The sequence below is a fragment of the Papaver somniferum genome, chromosome 2, assembly GCF_003573695.1.
Source record: "Papaver somniferum cultivar HN1 chromosome 2, ASM357369v1, whole genome shotgun sequence".
NCBI lineage: Eukaryota > Viridiplantae > Streptophyta > Magnoliopsida > Ranunculales > Papaveraceae > Papaver > Papaver somniferum.
Window position 1 is genome coordinate 41,094,810 of NC_039359.1, and position 6,926 is coordinate 41,101,735.

The 6,926-nt window shown below is 33.3% G+C and overlaps 1 long non-coding RNA gene across 1 annotated transcript; it reads right to left on the reverse strand.

Moving 5' to 3' along the window:
- Nucleotides 1-3,337: 3,337 nt before the first annotated feature.
- LOC113353153 lies at nucleotides 3,338-6,677 on the reverse strand. Its single transcript, XR_003361109.1, has 9 exons — nucleotides 6,518-6,677; nucleotides 6,357-6,402; nucleotides 5,803-5,875; nucleotides 5,510-5,709; nucleotides 5,284-5,367; nucleotides 4,660-4,719; nucleotides 4,214-4,298; nucleotides 3,606-3,733; nucleotides 3,338-3,508 (listed from the first exon to the last, which is right to left on the reverse strand). It is a non-coding gene; the product is annotated as an uncharacterized LOC113353153 (long non-coding RNA).
- Between the last annotated feature and the right edge of the window lie 249 nt (nucleotides 6,678-6,926).

Here is a 6,926-nt window from a genome sequence, read left to right on the forward strand (position 1 = left end):
AGAGAACACTTTTTCAGTAAATCATACTGCTATTGTTTAAGTGAGAGAACACTTTCTACTTGGAAAATTTGTTGGTTGGTCCCAGGCCCATATAGTTATTTATAGTAGGGTCCAACCGGAATTTTATTTTATCTGGAGGTCCAAAATTAATTGAAAACATTGAAATGACCATAATACCCCCTATTACTAAACGTGTATGTCTATACCCTTATTATATTGAGTACATATCTGCTACACTGCTTACAAATTTGAGTATATATCTTCTATACTACACTTCTTACATATTCGAGTACATATCTGCTGCACTTCTTACAAATTTGACTACATATCTTCTATACTACACTGCTTAAAAATTCGAGTACATATCTGCTACACTGCTTACAAATTTGAGTACATATCTTCTATACTACACTACTTACAAATTCGAGTATATATCTGTTGCTTATAAATTCGAGTATATATATTTGCTGCACTGCTTACACCCTTATTATATCAAGTACATATCTGCTACACTGCTTACAAATTGGAGTATATATCTGTTGATTACAAATTCGAGTATATATCTGCTGCACTGCTTACAGGTAGAGTATATGTCTGTTAGAATCAATGAAAAATAAATTAGAAAACGTATTACACCATATATATTGTAGGATCATACAAATTAATCTCTAATATTTTTCCAATACAGTATTACACCATAGAAAAAATAAAGGAAAACCTATATATGCACAATAAACACGGAATAAGCTATACAAAACTAGCACATATTTCAGTATTTCGCATACGTACTCATGGATCAAACAAAAAAAGGTGGCAAAATCTGAACAAAACAGAATCAGGAGAATTTTTTATCAGTATGATGTATACGTATTGCATATTCATGAACTAAAAATCAACTGCATGTAAAGAGGAATTGATGAATCCATGAATATAACATAATCAAAGTACATATTTTAGTATTTCGCATATGTACTCATGGATCAGTTTTATTTCAATATTCCATATATGTACTGCCAAAATCATAAGAATTAACTGACTAAAATCTATGTATAAAACAGATTCAAAAAGCAGTTTTTCAGTATTCAATATATGTACTGCTAATTCACTATCTAAAACAGTTCCATGACGAAAAATAACAGAATCGAGAGAGTCTTATTTCAGTATCGCATATATGTACTTATGGATGAAACAACAACAAATGATAAAAGTAAGAATAAAACATAATCAAAAGCAGTTTGTATCAGTATGCCACATATGTACTGCTGATTCATGAACTAAAAAACAACCGCATGTAATGAATCTATCAAAAAAAACCTAATCGAGAGTCTTATTTTAGTATCGAAGATATGTACTTATGTATCAAACCACAACAAGTGATAAAACTAAGAATAAAAAAAAATCAAAAGCAGTTCATATTAGTATGCAACATATGTACTGTCGGATAATACCCGTGAGACAACAATCAAACATGATTTTGAGAAAATAAAGAAACGAAAATAATAAGATAATCAAATTGAAAGTTCAAATAAGCTAAAAAAATCATAATCTAATACAAAAAAATCGAATAACTACGATCAAGATTCATAAAAACAGTACGTCATATACGTACTAATGGTTAATACACAAGCAAACTGAAACCAAACCCATAGATGCATAGTAAACACAGAAAAACAGTACGTCATATACGTACTGATGGTTAATACACAAAAGAAAACTGAAATCAAACCGAAAGCCAACAAAATGAAACTAAAATATCAGATCTACTAACGAAATGAACATAAAACATGATTTTTTAACTAGATTTGAACTATCACTATACCAAATTTACAGTTTAGAAACGGTGAATGGCAGTTGCAAAACTGCAACGGATGCACTGTCGTTGCAAATGTTCTGTTGCGACACCAAAACGTAACAGTTTAGAACAATTGCGACCAGCTGATTTGCAACAGCTAAAAACTGTTGCCACCCTTACCCAGTTTTGTAAAGAACGGATAATGTTATCCGATCTATGATAGCTCCGGTATAAAATTAGTAACAGGTGAAGCTGTTGCGAAATTTTTGTAACACCAAAAAAATAGGCCTGGTTAAAATTAGGGTACCTACAACAGTACCTACTTTCTAAAACAGAGTTCAGCTGCAAGCTTTTCAGCAAAACATTTACAACATATAAGAATTCTCTGCAACACACCATTGTTACCCATTTCCACACCACAACATTTGTGTATCAAAACATACAAGTATAAATTTCTACACTCACAATTCTGCAGTTTATAAAGAATGAGAAAGGATATGTAACTAACTAAACATAGTCATTTCCTAAGTTGTTTTATTCTCATTTCCTAAGAAATACTTGAAGGTTTTGTCTTAAGACATGAAACTAAAAAATGCAACAGTGATTAAATAGTACTTACTAAAGAGAAGCATTAACAGTGCTCTTCTCATATTCTACATCTTCAACTTTATCTAGAAGACCCAACTCAGAATCTGTGATACCCAAGAGAACCTGCACAAAAATTATCCATTCATGAGATACAATCCATGACACATCCATCATTACGAAGAAAAACAAATTCAAACTCCACTGAAGTAGAGAAGAATGACAATTCAACTAACTGCCAAAGGAAAAAACCAAGCTGAGAACATTTTTAACATATACGAAACATTAACTGCAGGTCACATCTCTATTTACATAAAGACTATTCAAGGCAAATAGGAAACCCGGATATGATATGGAAAGAAACTCAGTTTCTTCAGTTTAACACGGAGTTGTGTTTAATGACTCTTAAAAAGGAATTCAAAAGCGTAAAAAAGAATTATACCTGCACAGATTGATGCCGATCCTACTGCAGTTCACTTCTCACTCAGTAAAATGAACATTAAGCATAATTCCTCGCAAGTAGACAAAAAACAGAAGGTCAGACTCCATAAACAAGGTATACTTAAAAGGTTTTTTATTTAAGACATAAGAAACTGAAAAAATGAAACAATGATTAGAGAGAACTTACTATCTGAAAAACATTAACAATGCGCTTCTCATATTCTACATCCCCAACTTTATCCAGAAATCCTATCTCAGAATCTGTGATACCCAAGAGAACCTGCACAACGAACACAATAATCAAATGAAGGATTATATATCTGTGAATTTTGTATCATACCAAGGAAATCTTACAAAATGAATTGAAGTAAAAATAACTCTCACATTAGATGTCCTCAGGAGAAAAATGAAAATTGTACGATACTTATAGCTTTTTTTGAGATAAGTCTCGTCTGGGGTTGTTGACTTGAAAAAGTATGCTTACTTGAAGATTTGATGACTTGCATCTTCATGCTCGTATGAGACAGTGGAAGAATAACCTGCCCCCCCAAAAAACAGCTAAATCGAGCCCATGGTAAGCTTAAAGAGCAGCTTTGACAATAAAACCTTAATCTTTGCCTATCCAAAGATTACATATGAGTCAGATGTTGGGCTCTTGAAAACATTTGGTTTAGTGATGACGAACAAAATCTGAAACAACACAAAATATATCTAAGACATCTCATCTTCTCAAGATGGATCTTCATACAGATTTGCAGAAAAACAATGAAAACAAAAGGGGGCTTACGTTCTTGCTCTTCTTGACGGTAACACGGCTGACACCGGGGATGGGTTTCATCCCAAGCTTCAACATTTCCTTCCGACTCTTCTTCTCAGTTCTACTCTGCTTTGACCTACTAGTTCCATCAGAGTGTCCTGTTAATGTGGGGTAAGTTAAGAATAAGATAAATAAAAAATTCAAGCGCAACATGCTGGACAAGAATATAAGATGAATCTTTTTTGTTGTTAACGGTTCTAGTCAGGTTTTACATCAGTCTACCAAAGCAATGTTACACTGACTGGTATAAATAGGCAAAGTTGCACATATCAAAACCTAAATAAGAACATAAGCATGATCCTTCTTTATTGTTAAAGGTTCTAGTCAGGTTTTACACCAGTCTACCAAAAGCAATGTTACATTGACTGGTCTAAAAAGGCGAAGTTGCACATATCAAAACCTAACATCATGATGCTTCATGTACCAGTCTGAGCTCGTAAACGTGTTGTATTGCAACTCCAGCATCATTGTGCTGAATATTGTAGGATGCTCAAGTGATCCAAAAACAGACACAAGCAGTAGCAACTAATATGTGGTTCATAAAGGAACCATATAGTTATGACCAAGTCACTAATTACCTCTTCTTGAGACAAGAGTCATTTTGTATCTCCTTTCCTCCATCACTATTTTGGTGTAGTTCATGACCTTTTTGATCCTACTAAGCTGCAGATTCATCAAAGTAAAGTGACTTAAGATATTTATAAAAGTAAAAAAGGAGGGTTCTATTACTACTCCAAAAGCCCATGAGGTTATTAAGGAACATCATCAATTTTCAAAGTATAGATAAAACTATTTTACCTGTATGGAAAAATTAATAAATATTATGAGATCAATATAGACTATATATACCAGGCCGTTTTAGCATAGGGATAGTCCCTGAGTATCATCTGAACCACCTTTGACTCTACCAGCAAATATTTGTTCAACAAGGTAATTCCATTTTGATAAAAAGTCATAAACTAAGATGAGAATCATAAGATGGTAACAGAACTCCAGACACCAAATAAGAGGGAGAAAAACAAACCTGACTATGTTGCTTGATAAAATCTAACTTCATTTCCTTGCGCATATCATGGACCTCAACCTAAATAACATAATAACAAATAAAATGACCAACAAATGCGCTAAGTTTTACTTGAGCCAGAAAGGAAACTTCATCTTATAAAAAACAACCCCACATCTACAGTTAAAATCACTTTGCATAATCCAGAAAAGAAAGAAAGGGAAAAAAATTTAAGACAAACCAAGTTCAAATGTTCACCCCTTGATTCAACCTTAATACTGAAAAAATGAGTCTTAAACCAAGACACTCAGCAAAACTACCAACCCTAGAAAATGTTAGCGTAACCTCATTAGCTCATAATAAGGAGAATCCATTAATTTTTTTGTCATGTTAACACATGACATGCAGATGCTTGCAGCCTTGCACATAATAATGACAACTGATGTACATATAGCCTTTGCATTCTTCCACAGATACATACAGATTTTTGAATAGACTACACAATCTCTATAGATTTCACAAATTTCACAATTTAGATTTAAAGTACAAACCATAAAAATAACTCGCATGACATTGATTTGTAATTGGCGAATGACATACTACGCCTGTGAAAACATATTGAGATGCAACCAAGTAATTTATTACCTCTTGTCAAGACAGAGTCATTCTATATCCCCTTTCCCCCATCACTCTTTTGGTGTAGTTCACGACCTTTTTGAACCCAGTAAGCTGCAGATTCATCAAAGTAGAGTGAAATTAGACACCCAGAAAAGCAAAAAAAGGAGGGTCCAACTATCACCTCGAAAGACCATGAGGTTATAAATAAGGAACATCATCAATTTTCGAAGGAATTACAGATTGAATGATTTACATTTTGGAGATCTGAAAATGATTTCCACTGGCTGTATAAATACGACTGCCCCTTCCATTTTATAAAGAATTTTGTTTCATTCCAATCTGGTTTAGACTCCAACAAGTGGCTCAAAACAGATGGTTGTATAGACTTATTGCAATTTAAAGCATCTTCAGCCACTCCCTTTGGCTGGTGGCACAAGACCCTTTCAAATGCACCTTAAACAGATAGGGAACCAGTTATATGCTTCTATTGAACTAATGCACTGTGAACATATTCCATTAATAAATACAAATTTACACTATATTTACCAAGCAGTAGTAGTTTCTAATTATGATTCTCAGCCTTCGTTTCTTGAGCTACACGCCTCTCAATCTCTGTGGCCTGTAAACCCATGCTCGAGAAAATCAGAGACCAATAGTATACATGTAAAATAAAATATAAAGTTAGTCAAGATAGAGATAAGCATTGTCTGGTTATCTCTTTAGGGGAGGCATGATTCATGTGCATATCAAAACATTGTGAAACAGGGACATGGATACACCATTTCACTAAAAAATAGATATCATCTTCACAAACAGAATGGATATCGTTTCAAAAAAAATAAAAATGAACAACTATCAAGACCTTATTGTAAAAATCCTTAAACCGAAAACCTTAATTCCAACCCAGTAAAAACACCCTAAATCCAAAACCCAAATTTCATAATGGATTAAAAAACCCTAATTTGAGATCCAGTAAATATCCCCAAATTTGAAAAACCCTAGTTTAAAATAGTGTAAAAAAAACACCAAATAAAGAACAAAAATTGAATATCTACACCAACAAAAAAGAGAAATAGAGTTATGAGTTCTAGAAAATATACCTTTTAGAAGTTCTAGAAGTCTTCTTCTTGTTCCTTAATTCTTCATCTGAAGAAAGGGTAAAGAGTAAAAAACGGGAATGAAAAAAGGAGTTAAAAAAAACTTAGGTCAAAATCAAACAAAAATAAAATCATCAAAAAAACAAATCAAGAGATCTTCATACCTGAACTGTTGGCTACTGGATCTTTGGTACGGGTTTTAAAAGAATATAATGATTTGTCTAGTAGAGTTCAGGGTTCTTCGGAATAGACAAGAAAACGAGAGAGAGAATCAGAGAAGAAATATAAAGGAAGAGAAAGAGTTCATGGTCATGATATAACCATTATCATATTAATCACTGTGTGTATATAGTCGATGATTGTTGAACCTCCAACCAAGAAGAAGAGGTTGAACCTTAATAAGAGAAGAAAAGAAGAGAACGAGGGAGAGAGACAAGAGAATGAAGAATGAATTTTCGGTCAGTTTTTTAGTCTATGTAAACACGAGTCAGTCTTGAAGCTGACTGAACATCTGAAGAGGCTGAAAATGAGTCAGCTTAAAAGTGTGGGATGCCACACTTACGAGTCGCACGC